The 23,701-nt window shown below is 42.0% G+C and overlaps 1 protein-coding gene across 2 annotated transcripts in view; it reads left to right on the forward strand.

The window, feature by feature from the left end:
* Nucleotides 1–23,701, forward strand: part of LOC311101413 (limbic system-associated membrane protein-like) — a 430,764-nt gene that overhangs the window by 309,473 nt on the left and 97,590 nt on the right. The window lies entirely within an intron of this gene.

The following is a 23,701-nucleotide window of genomic DNA, read 5'->3' on the forward strand; positions in this document are numbered from 1 at the left end:
CTATGTCAATCTCCCTAATCTAGTTAAGCGCTATACACATAATATTGTATGCATTTATTTATCAATGTGACCACCTATGGGTTTGAAGTACGTGTCTCTTCAGATTTCCACCAGGATTTGCCTAAACCGAGGGATTTGTTCAGCAAAACCAATGTGTCCAAGATGGAATTGAACCAGGGCGTCGTGACTGGAAATCTATCTGTGGTTTTAAAAACATCTAGGTCACGTAGACGAGCGTCCAGTCATCTGGGCTATCATGCATAATGGGTATAGATAACCCGCTGATTAGGCCCAAAGTAACCGGAGATTGAAGCAAATCAATCCAAATCAGCTGGAAAATTGGCATACTCCAATGATGAAGTGACAAAAAAAACATGATGGGACTGACCTTAGATTTGATTAGCTAAATGCCTCCTGCTGCAATAATAACACCACAACCCAGAGATGAAACTGTAGAAGATGCCGGAACATAAATCTGTTTCAAACATAATGGCTTTTTTCTGGGATGATGATGCCTTCCCTGAGTTGTATCAGTGTGTGTTTGAAGTACACTATCTCTTTATTGGATAGTTTTTCCCTTACAGGCTCTAGAATGGGGGAAATGTGAAGGGTATTGTTCTTTCAAATAATCCCCATTATTCCTTGCTGGTTTCAACCTTAATAAGTTTGGCGGTGTGTTTAGTGGTGATATACAGTTGTCATTTAGCCAAAGTTTCAACAGCATTGAAGAAGAGAACAACAGGCCCCTGCTCTATGGGAACAACCGCGTCACAGCACAGGGAGGTGCATAAGTCAGTCGCACGTTATCCGACTGACTTCATACACCCACCCACGTGTGTGCATAATCGAGTGTGAAAAGGTCCACTAAATCCAGTCCACAAAGACACCAGTGGCGATGTGGAAATAGATCATAGAGAGCTTGGTGTTGCTGCTGCTGTGAAAACTCATTACAACTGGCCTAAATATTCAAATTTTCACCCCTCTCCTTCCCATTCACCAAGTACCACACACAGCACCCGATTTACATACTGTACCATCTTTTCATCTGTTAATGCCATGACAAATGAGCACTTCCTTTGCATTTTATATTGTATGTAATGAAACCAAAACGGGACAGGTGGTGTAAAAATGATCTGTGGTACAGTAGTTCCTCGGGATGTGAAATCTGTTGTTTATCTACATAATTGCCTTGACACGCTGTGGAGATATCGGCTGAAACACACACTACTAGTGAGAAAGTGCTGAAGCAGGAGATGCTTCAGATGCAGTAACTGCCTCCAAGTTCCAGGGCTATGATGAGGGAAGAGGCAGGCAAGCTGTGTCATCTCATGATGAGGAGTGAGCTAGGGAAGCTGGCATCCTGTAAAACCTCCACTAGTGACTATTATCAGGATGAGAGCTGAAACTCACTGACTCCCTCTCCTCTGCTCCGCCAGGTATCCCTTCCCCAAAGGAGAGAGAGAACATTCAGCCATCTTCACTTAAGTTCCAAACCCGACAATAACTAAGCCTAGGGTAAAGTTTGAATTATAAACGGATTAGCATCTGCGGAGACAAATTAAAAGCGAGTGCGAGGCGGGATAGCTACATAGATGTAGAACTGTGCTCAAGGTACGGTATGATTAAAAAACATTATCTTTGTCTTCCCAACATAGACTTCAGTGAGAATGATCCAGTCTGTTCTCATCAGGACGTCGTCATAATAATAATTAGTCATAGACTAATGAGGATTCTGGGGGTTTCAGCCGAGTTTAGGCTGCAGGAGAAGAGCTGTCAGCACCCACCAGCTAAGAAACGTCTAAAATATGCAGCGTTGAAAGATTACTCTGAGATCATATTTATTTGATATTCTGTTAAAGAGAAACTAAGAAGGCTACAGATAACAGAACTGCATTTAATGTGTGAAGTATGCATGTCAAGTCTTCTGTCACGATCGTTGACACATGATGAAGCGGACCAAGGCGCAGCGTGATAGGCGTACATACTTTTATTAGTGTACACACAACGAACCAAAACAATAAACGATACGTGAAGTCCTAGGTTAAATACACAAACCTTCCGGAACAAGATCCCACAATAAACTAGTGCCAAAAGGCTGCCTAAGTATGGTCCCCAATCATAGACAACGAGAATCAGCTGCCTCTGATTGGGAACCACCCTGGCCAAAATAGAAAACACGAACTAGAACACAACATAGAAAATAACACATATAAACTCCACACCCTGGCTCAACATATAAGAGTCCCCAGAGCCAGGGCGTGACATCTTCTGATTCCACTGATCAATTATATAAGGCCCTGAGAGAAAGGACTAATTAACACAGAGATATTTAGATGTGTTTTGTCCCATATTTGTTTGACAAAAATGCAGATGTCTTGGGAAAAACATTTCCAACATGTTTGTCAGTTATATCATTTCCACTTCAATTTGCATGTAATTACGATGAGTGAAAACCTCATAAGATCTCGGCACTTTCCTGAGTTGGAGAATGTATGGCCATTATGTTCATATTGAACCAGCTTGTTATAATAACACCCACCTACGGTAATTGCAGCACCATACTGCCAACATCTCTAGAACCACAGTGGGCTTGCTAGAATTTACTTGAAATCATATTGCATCCTTTGGTACCTAAACAATTGAAATGAAGGAAAAATTTCGAAAATACTAAATGTGTCCTTAGCTGAACTGAGACCAAACGGTCATAATTTTGTCAGTTTTTTCTGCTTTATAACAACTGTAATTCCCCATGGAGTGTCAGCCCAATTAGCATCCACCATCCGTTGTAAATACACAGCTTTTCTCTTTCATTCTCTGCCTGTCTTACATTGTCCCTTTGACTTTGGTTGCCCGCTGGCTCGTCTCCAACAGAAACCCAATCTTAAATGTATAGTTCAATGGCACAAAGGGGTATTTGTTTTAAAGCAATGTTTACAGGAGAGAAAAAACACTACAACGAATGGCCCCACAATGCAGTTAGCATTGAGAAAGCATGGAAGAGTTAGTTGTTGCTGTGTATTACAGAAGAAAAATAAGAATACAGAGACTCATTTTTAAAACTGTAGCCTTATCACAGTCTGAAAACTGACATTTTCTTTTATATGCAGTGCTTCATGAACATGAATGACTTATACAGTGAGGGAAAAAAGTATTTGATCCCCTGCTGATTTTGTACGTTTGCCCACTGACAAAGAAATGATCAGTCTATAATTTTAATGGTAGGTTTATTTGAACAGTGAGAGACAGAATAACAACAACAAAATCCAGAAAAACGCATGTCAAAAATGTTATAAATTGATTTGCATTTTAATGAGGGAAATAAGTATTTGACCCCTCTGCAAAACATAACTTAGTACTTGGTGGCAAAACCCTTGTTGGCAATCACAGAGGTCAGACGTTTCTTGTAGTTGGCCACAAGGTTTGCACACATCTCAGGAGGGATTTTGTCCCACTCCTCTTTGCAGATCTTCTCCAAGTCATTAAGGTTTCGAGGCTGACGTTTGGCAACTCGAACCTTCAGCTCCCTCCACAGATTTTCTATGGGATTAAGGTCTGGAGACTGGCTAGGCCACTCCAGGTTCTTAATGTGCCTCTTCTTGAGCCACTCCTTTGTTGCCTTGACCGTGTGTTTTGGGCCATTGTCATGCTGGAATACCCATCCACGAGCCATTTTCAATGCCCTGGCTGAGGGAAGGAGGTTCTCACCCAAGATTTGATGGTACATGGCCCCGTCCATCGTCCCTTTGATGCGGTGAAGTTGTCCTGTCCCCTTAGCAGGAAAAACACCCCCAAAGCATAATGTTTCCACCTCCATGTTTGACGGTGGGGATGGTGTTCTTGGGGTCATAGGCAGCATTCCTCCTCCTCCAAACACGGCGAGTTGAGTTGATGCCAAAGAGCTCCATTTTGGTCTCATCTGAACACAACACTTTCACCCAGTTCTCCTCTGAATCATTCAGATGTTCATTGGCAAACTTCAGACGGGCATGTATATGTGCTTTCTTGAGCAGGGGGACCTTGCGGGCGCTGCAGGATTTCAGTCCTTCACGGCGTAGTGTGTTACCAATTGTTTTCTTGGTGACTATGGTCCCAACTGCCTTGAGATCATTGACAAGATCCTCCCGTGTAGTTCTGGGCTGATTCCTCACCATTCTCATGATCATTGCAACTCCACGAGGTGACATCTTGCATGGAGCCCCAGGCTGAGGGAGATTGACAGTTCTTTTGTGTTTCTTCCATTTGCGAATAATCGCACAAACTGTTGTCACCTTCTCACCAAGCTGCTTGGTCTTGTAGCCCATTCCAGCCTTGTGTAGGTCTACAATCTTGTCCCTGACATCCTTGGAGTGCTCTTTGGTCTTGGCCATGGTGGAGAGTTTGGAATCTGATTGATTGATTGCTTCTGTGGACAGGTGTCTTTTATACAGGTAACAAGCTGAGATTAGGATAACTCCCTTTAAGAGTGTGCTCCTAATCTCAGCTCGTTTCCTGTATAAAAGACACCTGGGAGCCAGAAATCTTTCTGATTGAGAGGGGGTCAAATACTTATTTCCCTCATTAAAATGCAAATCAATTTATAACATTTTTGACATGCGTTTTTCTGGGGTTTTTTGTTGTTATTCTGTCTCTCACTGTTCAAATAAACCTACCATTAAAATTATAGACTGATCATTTATTTGTCAGTGGGCAAACGTACAAAATCAGTAGGGGATCAAATACTTTTTTCCCTCACTGTATAACTCTAGCGCTCACTACTATCTTTTAGTTAAGAATGAGAATTGTATGCTTGTACTGATGCATTCCGTGTCGTCAGCAGCATTTGGATGAGTGTGTGTTAAAATTATACAGGCATCCATTAGGCTTCATTTTCAGACTGAATCAAGCAGCTTTGGGGCAATTAACATGCCCAACATCAATTGACTGGACTGGGTGCTATCCATTACTTCTACTAGCCTGAAAAAGGCCCAAACTGTTCAGCATGAGTGATCAGTTTAAAACACAACAACAACAAACACAAAACAGTGGATTTGCCCAGATTCACCCATTTTGACCTCACCTACTATAGCCCCTTGCCATTGGGCTTATAGTTCTCATGCAGAGGATAAGGATACATACTGTAAATGTGTTTGGAGGTTAAGGGCTTCATTCGTCCTTTCAGGAGACGGTTCTGCCGTCTCCGAAAGAGTCTCTGTCTTTTGTAAGAACCACTTTACCCATTAATATTTTCAGTGGCAGGACATATTTTGCATTAAAAAAGGAATTCAGGGATTTCAGAAGTTAACCGTTAAATACATCTGCTGTATCTCAGTTTAGTCTCTTCATAAGTAGGCTGCTTTAGCATATGGCAGCACTGAATTCTGATCAGGGATGAGTGGAATTACTTTGATGGACAAGGTCTATTAGAGGATTCTAATAAGCACGTTCAATCCTTTGAATGGATGTATTTAGTTGAGAGATTATTAAGTATTACCTGCTCTGACTCAAAGCATTATTATGGTAGTCATGCACTAGAATGATTCTAGCATTGTAATTAAACTTCTCATTATGACGATGACGACCTCTCCTTAATATTATCTGTATTCCTAGATAAATTGATATTCTCTCCATTCTCTGATTTGTCATTCTCTCCATTCTCTGATTACCTCCTGGTCTTAGAAGAGTAGGACTTCTCAGACAATAACAATGATGGTTATCACTGTCGCAGTTATAGACTGTCTCTACATAAGCCACGTACAGTGTATTAGTTTGAATCTTATGACCTCTCCCCAGTTTTCCTGTCTTCGGTCTAGTATTGCTTTTATGTACAGAAGGGAAATGCAAAGGTATTGATTTCACTTGTATTGCCTAATAACAGGGGCTCCTATAATGTGGTGTATTTGTTTTTCACTAATGCTCAGTCAAGCTATGGCCGTGTTATGGATACTATTAACCTTATAGGTGCTGATACACTAAGCCGCCTATAGTTGGGAGACAGGTCATAATTCCAATTCCAGCCATCTCAGTGATGTTCGACAGAGAAAATACCTTGATAGTGATGCTGTGTTTGTTTACCTCTCTCTCTCTCTCTCTCTCTCTCTCTCTCTCTCTCTCTCTCTCTCTCTCTCTCTCTCTCTCTCTCTCTCTCTCTCTCTCTCTCTCTCTCTCTCTCTCTCTCTCTCTCTCTCTCTCTCTCTCTCTCTCTCTCTCTCTCTCTCTCTCTCTCTCTCTCTCTCTCTCTCTCTCTCAATCCTTCTCTGATTAATTAAAAGCCCAGTATATCCAGCTTTTTGAATTAAATAGCTAATGAACAAATTTACCATGCCAAGTGAGAGCATCTGCTGTAAAGATGTAGATGCAATTTTCATAAATTCTAAACGAACTCTAGAGAATCATATAGAGGTACACAGAAGGGAGAGGTGGGATAAACAAGGTTAATCTGTCTCTTTGCACATGCCATACTGATCTTCTGAGCCCTCTCCATACATCTCTGTAGTGCAGACAAGAAGTTATTAAATTCAATTTTTGAATGTGCACAACCCCTTTAGTTTAATGTGCATTCATGATGTTTTAAATAGTTGTCTGATCTGAAGTACAGTGCACATTTTAGGGCACCCTCCCCCTTTTATGGGGAAATGGCCGTGTTTATAATAATGATATGCCATTTAGCAGACGCTTTTATCCAAAGCGACTTACAGTCATGTGCGCATACATTTTTATGTATGGGTGGTCCCGGGGATCGTACCCACTACCCTGGCGTTACAAGCGCCATGCTCTACCAATTGAGCTACAGAGGACCACGATGCAGATATCATTACTCTTTTATATACACTGCAGATCATTTTTAATGGGGTGTTGGGGAAATAAAAGACTACTAGAATAAAGTACAGAATGCACAACCGAAAGCTCCAACACTTACCCTTCATTGATTAGTGTTTGCTACCCAAGTCCACCACATCCTTATAAACTAACTACACATATACTTGTATAATGATGATGTAAATCCAGAGTTCTTCAGAGACTGGGAAACAGGTTTCCCAATTAGCTGTGCTTAGAAATCACACTCACTACGCTCTATGCGTTACATTGTATGTCACGCAGTAGCGAGCCATGAGTCAGAGAAGGGAGAGATTTGCTGTGGCAGCTCTTCCGAGTCGAGAGGCCAATGAACATGTGTGTCGTGCACCACTTGAAGTGCAAAAGGCAAGAGAACCAGTACACCTTCATGAGAGGGGGAATGGTAATCATTATTAAGCACACCTTATACTAGATGACCCCCTCCAAGACTCATCCCTCCCCTCCCTGTGTCTGTTCTAGTAATTGGGCCACTCCTTCTCATCTTGTCCCGGAGAGAATATCCACAATCTGTGCTTACGAGCTATTTCAGCTCAATTTGCTTGAACAGGACGCCACCCTGCATTATGCACACACACTTAACACATCATTTGTAACAATTTGTTACCTGTTTATATGTAAATCACTATTCTAATTAAAGGAAAGTAGCATGCTTGTGCAAGCTGTCAATACCAGGTGGAGTCCTGAGGGGACGGACTCAAGTTATGTCTTCCTCCTGCCAATAGACACCGTAATGTTATGCTGCACAGTATATTCTGCTGGTGTTGAGCTGGTGGAAGAGTATAGAGAGACACAGCATCCAGCTAGTTGATACTTGGTATTGGAGACAGCATAGAAGGTGAAAGTAGCAGTCATTGAAGACAAACCTTTTGTCTCTTTCATTTTTCTGTCACCAGTGGATAAATAGACGCGATTACAGTTTCCTTTTACAAATCCTTAATACCATACAGTCAGATATCATGGAAGGCGGCAATTATGCATTTCTGCAGATTATCCCTGACAGACAGTAATCCTTTTGGGTCATTATGAGGACTGTAGTGAGTTTTCAGTGATCAATCTTAACCACCCTCTTTAATTTGCCACGGTCAGCGCCTCCATCCGGTCTGCCCTTGTCGCTTGACTGCACCAGCCAATTACAAAACGTAACTATGTCAGCTTATTACACGACAGGCTGTGGCCTGTATTGACACTCTCGGATTCGCTGGAGCCTCCAACCTCAGGCACAATTAATTACAGCCATGCCCTTGTTAAGTGTGTGAAAGAGTAGAAATATACCTGTTGTTGTTTTTTTCTACATTTCTCGTGTGGATTATGTTATTTTTTTTATCTGCTGTTGAACACACGAGCGGCTGGCACTCAGGGTAGAACAGAACAAGCAAACTGCTGGATTTAAGAAGACAAATCCCTTTTGATGAGAGATCTACAGATTGTTAACCCGCAGGCAAACCATTCTAGCAAAATAGGACACCCCTCTGAGAGCGAGAGAATCCTGGAAACACAATCATGAGGATATTATTGATCAAATGGTGTCTGTAATATGCACTACAGCTCAGCTGGTGGGGTCATCTGCCTAGCTGGTGCACTAGGCCAACACATTGACTGACCTTATTACAGATGTAGGATCTTAATTTGATTTACATTTTGTCATTTAGCAGACACTCTTATCCAGAGCAAAGCAGGAAATGCAAATGTATAGTGTATTTGAATTTTAAAAAGGCTTCTAATGTTAGCAATTTCCACTCTGAAATTTCAGACATGATTTTCCCTAACGAAAAATGTATCAACCTCTACAAAAATGTCCATTAATTACAGTGCATTCGGAAAGTATTTAGAGCCCTTTACTTTTTCCACATTGTTATGTTACAGCCTTATTCTAAAATGGATTAAATAAAACATTTTCCTCATCAATACCCCATAATGACAAAGCAAAAACTGGTTTTAATTTTTATTGTAAATGTATACAAAAATAAAAACAGAAATTCCTGATTTACATAAGTATTCAGACCCTTTACTATGAGACTCGAAATTGAGCTCAGGTGCATCCTGTTTCTATTGATTATCCTTGAGATGTTTCTACAACTTGATTGGAGTCCACCTGTGGTAAATTCAATTGATTGGACATGATTTGGAGAGGCACACACCTGGCTATATAAGGTCCCACAGTTGATAGTGCATGTCAGAGAAAAATCAAGCTATGAGGTCGAAGGAATTGTCCATGTTGAGCTCCGAGACAGGATTGTGTCGAGGCACAGATCTAGGGAAGGGTACCAAAAAAATTCTGCAGCATTGAAGGTCCCCAAGAACACTGGCCTCCATCATTCTTAAATGGAAGAAGTTTGGAACCACCAAGACCCTTCCTAGAGCTGGCTGCCCGGCCAAACTGAGCAGTTGGGGTAGAAGGGCCTTAGTCAGGTAGGTGACCAAGAAACCGATGGTCACTCTGAAACAGCTCCAGCGTTACTCTGTGGAGATGGGAGAACCTTCCAGAAGGACAACCATCTCTGCAGCACTCCACCAATCAGGCCTTTATGGTAGAGTGGCCAGACAGAAGCCACTCCTCTGTAAAAGGCACATGACAGCCCACTTGGAGTTTGCCAAAGGGTACCTAAAGGACTCTCAGACCATGAGAAACCAGATTCTTTGGTCTATTGAAACCAACATTGAACTCTTTGGCCTGAATGCCAAGCGTTAAGTCTGGAGGAAACCTGGCACCATCCCTACGCTGAAGCATGGTGGTGGCAGCATCATGCTGTGGGAATGTTTTTCAGTGGCAGGGACTGGGAGACTAATCAGGATCGAGGGAAAGATGAACGGAGCAAAGTACAGAGAGATCCTTGATGAAAACATGCTCCAGAGCACTCAGGAGCTCAGACTGGGGAGAAAATTCAGCTTCAAAAAGGACAACGACCCTAAGCACACAGCCAATAAAACACAGGAGTGGCTTCGGGACAAGTCTCTGAATGTCCTTGAGTGGCCCAGCCAGAGCCCGGACTTGAACCCGATCGAACATCTCTGGAGAGACCTGAAAATAGCTGTGCAGCGATGCTCCCCATCCAACCAGGAGAGCTTGAGAGGATCTGCAGAGAAGAATGGGAGAAACTCCCCAAATACAGGTGTGCCAAGCTTGTAGCGTCATACCCAAGAAGACTCGTGGCTGTAATCGCTGCCAAAGCTGCTTCAACAAAGTACTGAGTAAAGTGTCTGAATACTTATGTAAATGTGATATTTCAGTTTTTTAATGTGTGTAGATTGATGAGGGAAAATAATGATTTAATCCAGTTTAGAATATGGCTGTAACGTAACAAAATGTGGAAAAAGTCAAAGGGTCTGAATACTTTCTGAATGCCCTGTGTAATCCACATAATAATTCACATTTCCTGTTGCTGCAGGATTATTTTCCTGCTGTAGCAAACTGGCTCAAATTAAGATCCTACATCTGTAGGTTGCGCAATGGTTCAACTGTTACTCCATGCAGTTAAACAGGTGCATTTAGTTGTTTAACAGGTATCTCCGATTGACTTTTAGATGTCATGATACATTCAAGCCCAAGTGTATTGTTCATTGGGTTAATGGTATGCACTTACTGTTACTGTAACATAAGGCAGATACATGTATAGATCAGGGTAGCACATGTAAAAACGACACGTTTATTCACTTTTGTCATTCTACCACATGGTTATAGTTTAATTTAGATTAGTTTCCTCTTTGGCTCCTACACACTTGTGGTAAAACAATACCCTCATTTTGTGTGTCTCAACATGGGAGGGGAGAGGACAATCATTTTGCACACGTTGTTCTGCCTACCTTTCATAATGTTGTGTTACTATCTTTGTCACATAGTGCTATTTTATATATTTCCTTCTCTGGTCCCATTATTCCATCCTGAATGGGGACCAGTTTGTCTAGATCATTTTGCTGACCAAAAGCGGAGTGGAGTCCTCCTGTCATCCTCTTTTCTGCAAACTATTCCTTCCCTGGAAAATAAGTTGAATCGGAAGACGGCCTGTCTTTAACAGCTAGGGAAGCAGCCCTGAATAAAAGAAAGTGAACGCAGTATGGCTGGCTCTGAGAGGAAGTCTTGAGATATGGACAGATACCGCAGCTCGTCCCCCACAGTGGAATGTTTATCCAGTGACCTAGAATAAGTTCTCACAGACAAGCGGCACAATGGATACTGCCAGATGAAAATTATTGTAGCTACACAATGTGTCAAAAAATACTCTTAGATTATTCTTCCTTAAAAAGAACACCCCTGGTTTGTACGGTTTTCGAAATGCAGTGGTGGACAATGAGGAACATCATGAGAAAAGACTCCAGAAGGACAAACTTGACATAGTCTCCTGCTTTGGCTACACAACTACACATGTATCGCAAATAATGACGTCCCCAGTGCATTGATTATGCAGGATCGGGTGTTATGTAGCCTACAGTGCATTTCCAACTTTCCCACAGGTCTGAAATGGCCTGGTCTTGTCGCTGAAATAGACAGCTATCTCAATTCATGTGGATAAACAATGTTCCCTCTCTCTGTGTCCTCTGTGGCCCCTCCTGAGAGCTTAGCCTCCCTCGCCCACCTGGCCCTGTGTGACAGACCATGAGGGATGGCGCTGCACGGCCACTATGACAGAGGGAAAGAAATGGCCATATTAGGCCCATTACGGACGAGGCTAAGTGGAGCCACGCAGTCTGACTGGCCATGAACCAAGTCATTAAACCCAGTTGTCAGAACAATTAAATAAGAGGCCATATCGATGAGGGAACATTTGGATTGGCTGTCTCTGTCTGACATAAGAAATAGCCTCTGCTTTTTTACCTCGTCGTCAGCCTGAGGAGAACTGATAGCTTTCTATGTTGTACATTTCAATCAAATTATGATACTGAGAAACTGTCGATGACTTTGGACACTTACCACATTGCATATGCATCACATTTACCCACACTTTAAACTTCAGTAAGTGTTCACAACCTTCCCATGGATGCTGCAAAAAGAGAGGTTTTGAAATACTTTACCAGTTAAAGTATTGTGAGTAATAGTCTTTTTCAATAACATATATGCATCTAAACACGGATTTAGTCACATGTTTAGCTTTCACTCAAAGGGAATAACTACTACTATTTAGCTATATGGACATTGTGTCATTCTAAGTTGACCTCTTTCAAATCTGTCCATACCAAGCTGCATATGTCAATCGCAGATCCCATAAAATTACTGGTTTCCTTTTGCCTCTTTAGTGTGTTGTCAGTAGATCTCTATTCCCAGCAGTCAGATTGTAATCACCACTCAAAGCACTGGGTAAAATAAAGCAAAATATATCAATCTCACCTCTAAAAATAGCTAAATGTCTGTTGGTGTGTGTGTATAACTGGAGTACTTTAAGAGGAATACAATTATAGCCTTTTAAGATACATTTCACAGAGTTTGATCTTCTGTCGTGTAATCAGTGCCGACATGATTATAGGATGGATGGCCCAACGTTAGATTCTCAGAGAAGAGGCGGAGCACTGCGATGTAGCTGTTAGGAAGGCTTGACTGCAGATGAGGCAGTGAATTAACTTATTAATATGCAAGGAAGGAAAGGAATGTGTCTGCACAAATAGGAATAGCTCCAGCTCATTGGTAGGAACGTGAATGGCTCTAGAGGCACAAAGCCCACACTGTCATGGAATTCACTGTTGACAAATTTGTCGATTGGGTCACAGCAGTGAGATCGGAGAAAATCATTGACCACTACTATAATGGCCGTTGGGTTAACCCTTTCAGACTTGCATAGTGCTCCATAATGAATGGGGAGTGAAAGGGTAAACCAACTCCACTCCACATTTATAGACATACAGTGGGGGAAAAAAGTATTTAGTCAGCCACCAATTGTGCAAGTTCTCCCACTTAAAAAGATGAGAGGCCTGTAATTTTCATCATAGGTACACGTCAACTATGACAGACAAATTGAGGAAAAGAAATCCAGAAAATCACATTGTAGGATTTTTTATGAATTTATTTGCAAATTATGGTGGAAAATAAGTATTTGGTCACCTACAAACAAGCAAGATTTCTGTCTCTCACAGACCTGTAACTTCTTCTTTAAGAAACTCCTCTGTCCTCCACTCGGTACCTGTATTAATGGCACCTGTTTGAACTTGTTATCAGTATAAAAGACACCTGTCCACAACCTCAAACAGTCACACTCCTAACTCCACTATGGCCAAGACCAAAGAGCTGTCAAAGGACACCAGAAACAAAATTGTAGACCTGCACCAGGCTGGGAAGACTGAATCTGCAATAGGTAAGCAGCTTGGTTTGAAGAAATCAACTGTGGGAGCAATTATTAGGAAATGGAAGACATACAAGACCACTGATAATCTCCCTCGATCTGGGGCTCCACGCAAGATCTCACCCCGTGGGGTCAAAATGATCACAAGAACGGTGAGCAAAAAGCCCAGAACCACACGGGGGGACCTAGTGAATGACCTGCAGAGAGCTGGGACCAAAGTAACAAAGCCTACCATCAGTAACACACTACGCCGCCAGGGACTCAAATCCTGCAGTGCCAGACGTGTCCCCCTGCTTAAGCCAGTACATGTCCAGGCCCGTCTGAAGTTTGCTAGAGTGCATTTGGATGATCCAGAAGAGGATTGGGAGAATGTCATATGGTCAGATGAAACCAAAATTGAACTTTTTGGTAAAAACTCAACTCGTCGTGTTTGGAGGACAAAGAATGCTGAGTTGCATCCAAAGAACACCATACCTACTGTGAAGCATGGGGGTGGAAACATCATGCTTTGGGGCAGTTTTTCTGCAAAGGGACCAGGACGACTGATTAGTGTAAAGGAAAGAATGAATGGGGCCATGTATCGTGAGATTTTGAGTGAAAACCTCCTTCCATCAGCAAGGGCATTGAAGATGAAACGTGGCTGGGTCTTTCAGCATGACAATGATCCCAAACACACCGCCCGGGCAACGAAGGAGTGGCTTCGTAAGAAGCATTTCAAGGTCCTGGAGTGGCCTAACCAGTCTCCAGATCTCAACCCCGTAGAAAATCTTTGGAGGGAGTTGAAAGTCCGTGTTGCCCAGCGACAGCCCCGAAACATCACTGCTCTAGAGGAGATCTGCATGGAGGAATGGGCCAAAATACCAGCAACAGTGTGTGAAAACCTTGTGAACTTACAGAAAACGTTTGACCTGTGTCATTGCCAACAAAGGGTATATAACAAAGTATTGAGAAACTTTTGTTATTGACCAAATACGTATTTTCCACCATAATTTGCAAATCAATTCATTAAAAATCCTACAATGTGATTTTCTGGAGAAAAAAAATCTCATTTTGTCTGTCATAGTTGACGTGTACCTATGATGAAAATTACAGGCCTCTCTCATCTTTTTAAGTGGGAGAACTTGCACAATTGGTGGCTGACTAAATACTTTTTTTCCCCACTGTAGATGTGAGAGAGCTTCGTGCTCATGCTCAGCTTAGGTGTGCACAGCAAGTTTAAGTAGCCTTGAGGCACTTTCAGTATCTGACTGATTACCTGAGATTCGCTGAAGATGTTTCATAAGAGTGCATGGAGTGTAGCTCTACTATTACCTGCTCTCAGAGCAGTTCTTAAAAAATATGCTAATGATTTAATGGATGTTCCAGGGAAAGGAATTGTTGACGATCCTTCAGTTGCTTCTCTGACATTAATATGGCACCCAAGAAGATTGCACCACTCTCCATTGAGGGATTTACTCAATACGAATGTATAGTTAAATTCAAGATTATACAGAGGATATTTTATTTTACTCAACTTCATGGCTGCACTACATCACAATTCTTTATATTCAGCAAAAATAGCTTGTTTTGAAACAAATTGGAACTCGTAACATACAGTGGGGAGAACAAGTATTTGATACACTGCCGATTTTGCAGGTTTTCCTACTTACAAAGCATGTAGAGGTCTGTAATTTTAATCATAGGTACACTTCAACTGTGAGAGACGGAATCTAAAACAAAAATCCAGAAAATCACATTTGTATGATTTTTAAGTATTTAATTTGCATTTTATTGCATGACATAAGTATTTCATACATCAGAAAAGCAGAACTTAATATTTGGTACAGAAACCTTTGTTTGCAATTACAGAGATCATACGTTTCCTGTAGGTCTTGACCAGGTTTGCACACACTGCAGCAGGGATTTTGGCCCACTCCTCCATACAGACCTTCTCCAGATCCTTCAGGTTTCGGGGCTGTCGCTGGGCAATACGGACTTTCAGCTCCCTCCAAAGATTTTCTATTGGGTTCAGGTCTGGAGACTGGCTAGGCCACTCCAGGACATTGAGATGCTTCTTACGGAGCCACTCCTTAGTTGCCCTGGCTGTGTGTTTCGGGTCGTTGTCATGCTGGAAGACCCAGCCACGACCCATCTTCAATGCTCTTACTGAGGGAAGGAGGTTGTTGGCCAAGATCTCGCGATACATGGCCCCATCCATCCTCCCCTCAAAATGGTGCAGTCGTCCTGTCCCCTTTGCAGAAAAGCATCCCCAAAGAATGATGTTTCTACCTCCATTCTTCACGGTTGGGATGGTGTTCTTGGGGTTGTACTCATCCTTCTTCTTCCTCCAAACACGGCGAGTGGAGTTTAGACCAAAAAGCTCTATTTTTGTCTCATCAGACCACATGACCTTCTCCCATTCCTCCTCTGGATCATCCAGACGGTCATTGGCAAACTTCAGACGGGCCTGGACATGCGCTGGCTTGAGCAGGGGGACCTTGCGTGCGCTGCAGGATTTTAATCCATGATGGCGTAGTGTGTTACTAATGGTTTTCTTTGAGACTGTGGTCCCAGCTCTCTTCAGGTCATTGACCAGGTCCTGCCGTGTAGTTCTGGGCTGATCCCTCACCTTCCTCATGATCATTGATGCCCCACGAGGTGAGGTCTTGCATGGAGCCCCAGACCGAGGGTGATTGACCGTCATCTTCAACTTCTTCCATTTTCTAATAATTGCGCCAACAGTTGTTGCCTTCTCACCAAGCTGCTTGCCTATTGTCCTGTAGCCCATCCCAGCCTTGTGCAGGTCTACAATTTTATCCCTGATGTCCTTACACAGCTCTCTGGTCTTGGCCATTGTGGAGAGGTTGGAGTCTGTTTGATTGAGTGTGTGGACAGGTGTCTTTTATGCAGGTAACGAGTTCAAACAGGTGCAGTTAATACAGGTAATGAGTGGAGAACAGTAGGGCTTCTTAAAGAAAAACTAACAGGTCTGTGAGAGCCGGAATTCTTACTGGTTGGTAGGTGATCAAATACTTATGTCATGCAATAAAATGAAAATTAATTACTTAAATATCATACAAATGTGATTTTCTGGATTTTTGTTTTAGATTCCGTCTCTCACAGTTGAAGTGTACCTATGATAACAATTACAGACCTCTACATGCTTTGTAAGTAGGAAAACCTGCAAAATCGGCAGTGTATCAAATACTTGTTCTCCCCACTGTATCATACATTTAGCAAATTCATAGCGTATTATATGTTTTGCGAATTCCTAAGATATTGTACGAATTGTAATTCGTAATATATTGCACAAATTGCATTTCGTAACATATAATACGAATTGTAATTCGTAACATATCATATGAAATGGATGATGGACATCCTTTTTCTGTCACTGGCCTACACACAATACCCCATAATGTCAAAGTGGAATTCTGTTTGTCGAAATGTTTACACATGAATTAAAAATGAAAAGCTGAAATGTCTTGAGTCAATAAGTACTCAATCCCTTTGTTATGGCAAGCCTAAAGTTCAGGAGTAAAAATGTGCTTAACAAGTCACATAATAAGTTGCATGGACTCATTCTGTGTGCAATAAGTGTTTAACATTATTTTTGAATGACTACATAATCTCTGTACCCCACACATACAATTATATTCAAGGTCCCTTTAGTCGGGCAGTGAATTTCAAAAACAGATTCAACCAAAGGCCAGGGATGTTTTCCAATGCCTCGCAAAGAAGGGCACCTATTGTAAGATGGGTAAAAAATCATACATTGAATAACCCTTTGAGCATGGTGAAGTTATTAATTACACTTTGGATGGTGTATCAATACACCCAGTCACTTCAAGGATACAGGTGTCCTTCCTAACTCAGTTGCCGGAGAGGAAGGAAACCGCTCAGGGATTTCACCATGAGGCCAATGGTGACTTTAAAACAGTTTTAATGCCTGTGATAGGAGAAAACTGAGGATGGATCAACAACATTGTAGTTACTCCACAATACTAACATAATTGACAGAGAAAAAAGAATGAAGCCTGTACAGAATACAAATATTCCAAAACATGCATCCAGTTTGCAACAAGGCACTAAAGTAATACTGCTTAAAATGTGGCAAAGCAATTACGTTTTTGTCTTGAATACAAAGTGTTATGTTTGGGGCAAATCCAATACAACACATTACTGAGTACCATTCGCCATATTTTCAAGCATAGTCGTGGCTGCATCATCTTATGGGTATGCTTGTAATCGTTAAGGACTAGGGAGTTTTTCAGGATAAAAAATAAACAGGCAGGACAATAACCTGAAACAAAAGGCCAAATCTACACTTGAGTTGCTTACCAAAAAGACAGTGAATGTTCCTGAGTGGCTGAGTTACAGTTTTTACTTAAATCTTGAAAATCTATGGCAAGACCTGAAAATGGTTGTCTAGCATTGATCAACAACCAATTTGACAGAGCTTGAAGAATTTTGAAAATAATAATGTGCAAATGTTGCACAATCCAGGTGTGAAAAGCTCTTAGAGACTTACCCAGAAAGACTCACAGCTGTAATCGCTGCCAATGTGCTTCTACAAAGTATTAACTTAGAGGTGTGAATACTTGTGTAAATGAAATATTTCGGTATTTAATTGCAATTAATTTGCTAAAATGTCTAAAAACATGTTTTCACTTTGCCTTTATGGGGTATTGTGTGTAGATGGGTGAGAAAAAAATACATTTAATCCATTTTGAATTCAGGCTGTAACACAACAAAATGTGGGTTAAGTCAAGGGGTAGGAATACTTTCTGAAGGCACTGTATAGTAAATTGTATCAATTGGCAATGTGAAAAACAATTATCCTCAGAGATATTCCAGTCTCCCTTTTACACTTTCATATTCGACTGTTCATATTTCATTCTATGCAGCAGGTTCTAATAAGGGCTTGTTTTTCCAGCTCTTCCCTGGATTCTTCAGGTGGAAAAGATTCAAACCATTTCAAGGATAAATCACTGTTTCAGTCTTTCATCACACAAGTCATTGAAGCCAAGCGCTAGAAAAACAATGCTAAGGCCTAAGAAGACGGAAGCACTGTAGTTGCTCATCACACTCCATTGTTCAAAGTGTGTATAATTCCCTTTTCAAACAGTAGGCAATAAGAAAAAAAACAGCTTTGCTTATCTCGATTCTCACCACATAGGCAGATCAATTATACCGGGGAAACGGATCCCCTCCCCTCATTATTTTGCTATTGTTTGCGTTACAATGTTTTTTGTCTCAAATTTGTCCTTGTTTATCTTAAGTGCTAAATTGATGTGCGATAATAGCTCTTTTGAGACTGCGGAGGGAGAGTGAAATACAGCCTGATGCTAATTGTTCTCATCTTAAGCAGCTGTAGCTTAACAATCCTCAAAAGTGCTTTGAAATGAGATGCATGGCAAAGGAGAATTATGTAATTCCGTCGAGTCTCGTTTATTATTTGAGCATTTTATCAGAGGATTATCACGTGTTATTATGAATATACTCCTAACTCACTGCTGTGATTGTCAATCCATATAATCTTCAGTGGTCTCCATAAACATTTCTTGTATCAGATTACATGGACAACAGAAAATGGTGGGGTATTGATGGTTATGATAGCCATTATAAAGGATAAGGCAAACAGAGATTCCAGTATAGAACTTTAACATATCTAATAATATAATAGTAATGTGAGTTCACAATGGAAAGATACAGTAGCATGACTTTATAATGGTACATCTACAGTAGGCCTACGCAACACCTGGACAATCACAGACACCAGAAAGCAAACTGTGTGATTTCTTAAAGTTACTATAGGTCATATCTAGCCTGTTCCCCAGTCAAGGAAGCAGCTAATTGTTTGAGATGACACTAGGGTTAGAGAAGGACACACTGATATTTTTGCACTTTTAGCCTGTCGTTGAAATCGATTGTTCTGCTTTGCTAATTCCCTAAGGAGCCATTTGCGCTGCCTCTATGCTCTCGGCTCCCTGAGTTTGATCATTGTCAAACAGCCAGAAATGTACAGCGGCTAATAGCCACTGAGGTCCTAAGGTGAATATAGTATATTCACTGTGTGCTGGTGAGACAGAGTGGATAGGCCTATACATTTACATTACATTTTAGTCATTTAGCAGACGCTCTTATCCAGAGCGACTTACAGTTAGTGAATACATATATATATATATATATATATTTATACTGGCCCCCCCCTGGGAAACGAACCCACAACCCTGGCGTTGCAAACGCCATGCTCTATCAACTGAGCTACATCCCTGCCGGCCATTCCCTCCCCTACCCTGGACGACGCTGGGCCAATTGTGCGCCGCCCATGAGTCTCCCGGTCGCGGCCGGCTGCGACAGAGCCTGGATTCGAACCAGGATCTCTAGTGGCACAGTTAGCACTGCGATGCAGTGCCTTAGACCACTGCGCCACTCAGGCCTATGATTGTCAATATATATGTATTGCTTGTGCACATTGCACATGCCATCAAGCGTGTGTGCGTATTCAATAACATTACGTAAAGTGCCTCGTGGGTAATTCTAAATTAAAACATTAAAACTGTCAGCCGGGCTCAGCGGCCTTTGCTTTTTTGCTCCTGGAGGGCTTTTTGAGGCATTTGATCTCCTGATGGTTGCGCTCAGCCCTCTCTCTCACTAATGACCATGAACGGTCCTCACACACAGGGATTAAGGCGTTTAGCCTGGTCAAGACAGGCAAACACCCTCCTACTCAGCATGGAGGAGATCACCCTGAGTGGGAGAAATAAAGGGAAAGAGGGAGAGGTGGGATAGAGAGATAGGAAGGAAGATATAGAAAAGGGAGGAAGACTAGCTTCCTTGTATGTAACCCATGTCAGAGAGTCGGTCAGGCGAGGGTGTGCATTGTGCATGCGATATTCTTTTCTGTAGTCATTGATTATGTCAGTGGAGCATTTCCTGTTTGAGTGATGCAGAGGTAATGTGTGGTGTGTATCTGTGTGTCTGTGTGTCTGTGTGAGTGGCGAGCACAGCTCCTGTGGGGGGGTTTGTGTTCCTCTGTGAAATTTCAATTAGAAATAACTTTATTGCTCATAGCTCCCTTGAGACTGTAATCAGTCTCTGTCATCAATAAAGACAGCCCTGTTTGTCAAGGAGAGAGCTTTACACCCTCTGGGTTTGGTGGATGCCCAGGTGATGGGTTTTCACCATTACCGTACCAAAGATGGTGGGCTGATACATCAAAACCATAATCCTTTTATTTAATCATTTATTTTTGTCCTTGTAGGTCCAACATCGAGATAGAGAGAGAGAAATACAGAGTGTTCACTTGATTCAAACCCTGAAGTACTCACTATTTTGGATTCATTCAGTCTGCTTTTTGTAACAGTGAAAATGATTATGTGAGCATGGCATTTGACTGGATTTTACATTTCAGGTTATGGTTCAATGTAGTTCGCTACAGTTGATCTAATCTACAGCTAAAAGGTCGACACACCTCACCATTTAAATTGTTTCTGTATGAAGGAACATTTGTACCCGCAAACTCTTAACCTTTCGAGAACATGTTACTGTAGGTAACAATTATCATAACGGCCTCCATAATACATAAATTATGGGGCGTTTCCATTTAACCCAACATATATTTTGTACATATAAATCGAAAGGCATTCTCTTTATGCAATTTAATAATCCAGTTCTACTTTTTTAAAGAGGCTTATTGTAGAACAGAACGGACTGTACTGGGGCTCAGAGTTGACCTGTCTTTAAAATGGAGGACACACACACCATCCTCTTCTGATCTTGTCTAGACAGGCCACATGTTTACTTAAATCCCCTGTGCGCCGTCCTCCACTGACACTTCTCTGTTTTGTTTGTTGGTGCGTGTGTGTGTGAGTGAGAGAGAGAGTGAGTGAGCGAGAGAGAGAGGCGTTTTTTTTACAGGTTTATCCAGGCGTTGTGGATATTGGAGGGTATCAGAGGCTCAGTTCAGCCCTCTATGTCCCACGTAAAGACACACAGTGACACCTTGGTCTTCTCTGCACTGCCCTTTGACAAAAGTAGACAGTGCAGAGGCCCCGTGCATTGATCTCCTTGTCTCTCATTGACAGTACGGCATCACACAACTGCAGGCTATTTGTGGAGCTGTGTGCGCCCCAGATTGTGCGAGGAGCATAAGTAATTGACGTTATCTTTACAGGAGATTTTAAATGACTTGGGTTGAAAATCTGCTCAAGCATAGAGTTCTCTGAAATGACTAAGAATAGCATTCACTAGGATCAGTGTTAATGGATGAGCTCTCAGGCGCGGTGACAGCGATACCAATTTTCTTCCGACTTAAACAGTCGCCAAATCCAAACGATGAGCAATTGTAAACAGGGGAGGCTGGATAATGACGATCCACTCCGGTAAGAAAATAAAGAGAAAGTAAAGGCTATTAAGCATGTCAGAATGTCTTTGCTCACATTTCCTCTCCTCTTAACCCAGGTATAGGGTAGAATGTAAAACAGGCCCCAACACCTTCTCTGTGTGTGTGTGTGTGGCATCTCAGGGACTCTGGGTGCTCTATTGATTGCTGGAAGGGGGTTATGTTTTATTAAACAGAGGGGAGGATTAGTAATGTCAGAGGGGTTGGGTGATGTGCTCCTGCTGTCAGTGTAGTGCCTCTCCTCTCCTCTCCTCTCCTCTCCTCTCCTCTCCTCTCCTCTCCTCTCCTCTCCTCTCCTACCCCCTTTTACTCCACTCTCCCTCCTACACTCCCCCTCTCTTCATCTCCCCTGTCTTCTCTTTCCTCCTCCCCACCTCCATTTTTCTCTTCTACTTTTCACGGCCCCTCTTTCCCACTCCCACACTCCACTTCCTTCTCTTGTTTCTCTATGGGGTAAGCCTGTAGATAAGCCCAGGGTAGCTGATAGGACCAGTGCATGGGACCGTTGATTATAGAGTCCACAGAGGGATGGGTAGGAAGTATCAGCAGGAAGGACCCGAGCACTGAGGTTAGCGGTCTACTGCAATGCCTTAACCACTACTTCCTCTGCTGCCCAAAGAGAGAAAAATACTTTGAGACTAACATCCGGCCTGCAGGCGATTATTGGCGAACACCCCGTACTATTCCGTTCTCCCCATCAGAGCACTTCCAAACATGGTGTTTCCTGGTATTTGTCCTCCTGCGTGAGGTTTGATTTCATTGGAAAGGTTTAACAATGATGGTAAAACGCAGGGTAGCTATTTTAGGGGTCATCGTCAATGTATTAATTTCTTCATATTTTTCTCTCCAACGACGTGGAGTCGAGTTGTCAGACTGATTGATTGGAGGGAGTTGGGGTGTGTGTGGGGGGCGCAGCGGTGGGGGGGTTGACGCTTGAGTACAGCGCATCATTATTCCATGTAGCATTAAAAGTGGAACATGTGGCAGTTCAGATCCCTGATTGCTAAAAGCTTACAGTATATCACATAGCAAGTCTGATTTAGAGTGGCATCTAGAAAGTGAAATGTTGTCAATGTTCTCACCTCATCTTCCACTACACCTGTATTCACTGAGAGAGAGGAGAATGATGTCTCCAAGATGAACACTGTCAGATTGCCTGCAGATTTAAACAGCTTTCCAATTCTGAGGTAGAATTGAAACAATACGATGGTCAAATGGAAGGTTAGTGGAGTGTCTTGTGAAGACATAACCAATCGAGCAAGATCGTATAAAATCATATGGAATAGAATCACGTCCTCTCCAGCCAGTAAAAACCCACATATGATGTGTATTAATGCCTGAACTACAATTCAAAGCTTGTGCCAAGTAGATGTTCAACTCAATGAAAGACAAGGAAGATAGAAATTGACAATGCAGATACTGAAGCCAAACTATTAGAAGCTAATTTAACACACAAATAACGAGCATTATTCAAACAATCTCTCCATCTTATTGGCTAATGTAACAGTAGGCATGGATCCATTCTGGAACTGTGCTGTGCTACATAGCAGGACTGTTTTCGAAGTGTGCCAGTAGTTTGTGTAATTATTTTTGGAATTGTGTTCCGAGCTGTAACTCACAAACAAAGGATATGGCTGGGGACCGTTCAATCTGGCTGCAATATGAGGCGTTCTAAATGGAATTAACCCTGCAGGAATATCAGACTCATAATTAAATGTCAGGTGCACTTATTCCTTCTCACCACCATGCTCATTAACCTTAGGCATTCAATATGTCAGCCAAACTAACCTTTTCATACGTCCGTCTTTTGGAAATGTTTACCCACACTGAATGAGCTCAACCAACCCTGTTGTAATAATTTATGCACCAACAGACCTGTTTTTTGGTGGATGGTGTTTTAACATGTTCTGGTGAGAGTCATTTATTGTAAATGCAGAGCCCTCTCACACGGATGACCTTATGAAAACAACATGGTCTATTACCTCCCTTTGGGCCATGAACTTTAATTATGCCTGCATGCATGTTGACACCCCTGTGTTATGGTTGTATGTTGCATTGTGCAGTTCTTATGTGGTTTGAACTGACAATCCATTTTTAAGGTAACTTTTCTTGATATGAAGTGAAAAGAATATTAGTGTCATGAATGACACTTGAAATGTTACCACTGTGTAAGCATACACAGTAACTATTCTTAGAGTATTCAATTACTTATTTT

This window comes from Coregonus lavaretus, assembly GCF_964263955.1.
Source record: "Coregonus lavaretus genome assembly, chromosome: 26".
Classification (NCBI taxonomy): domain Eukaryota; kingdom Metazoa; phylum Chordata; class Actinopteri; order Salmoniformes; family Salmonidae; genus Coregonus; species Coregonus lavaretus.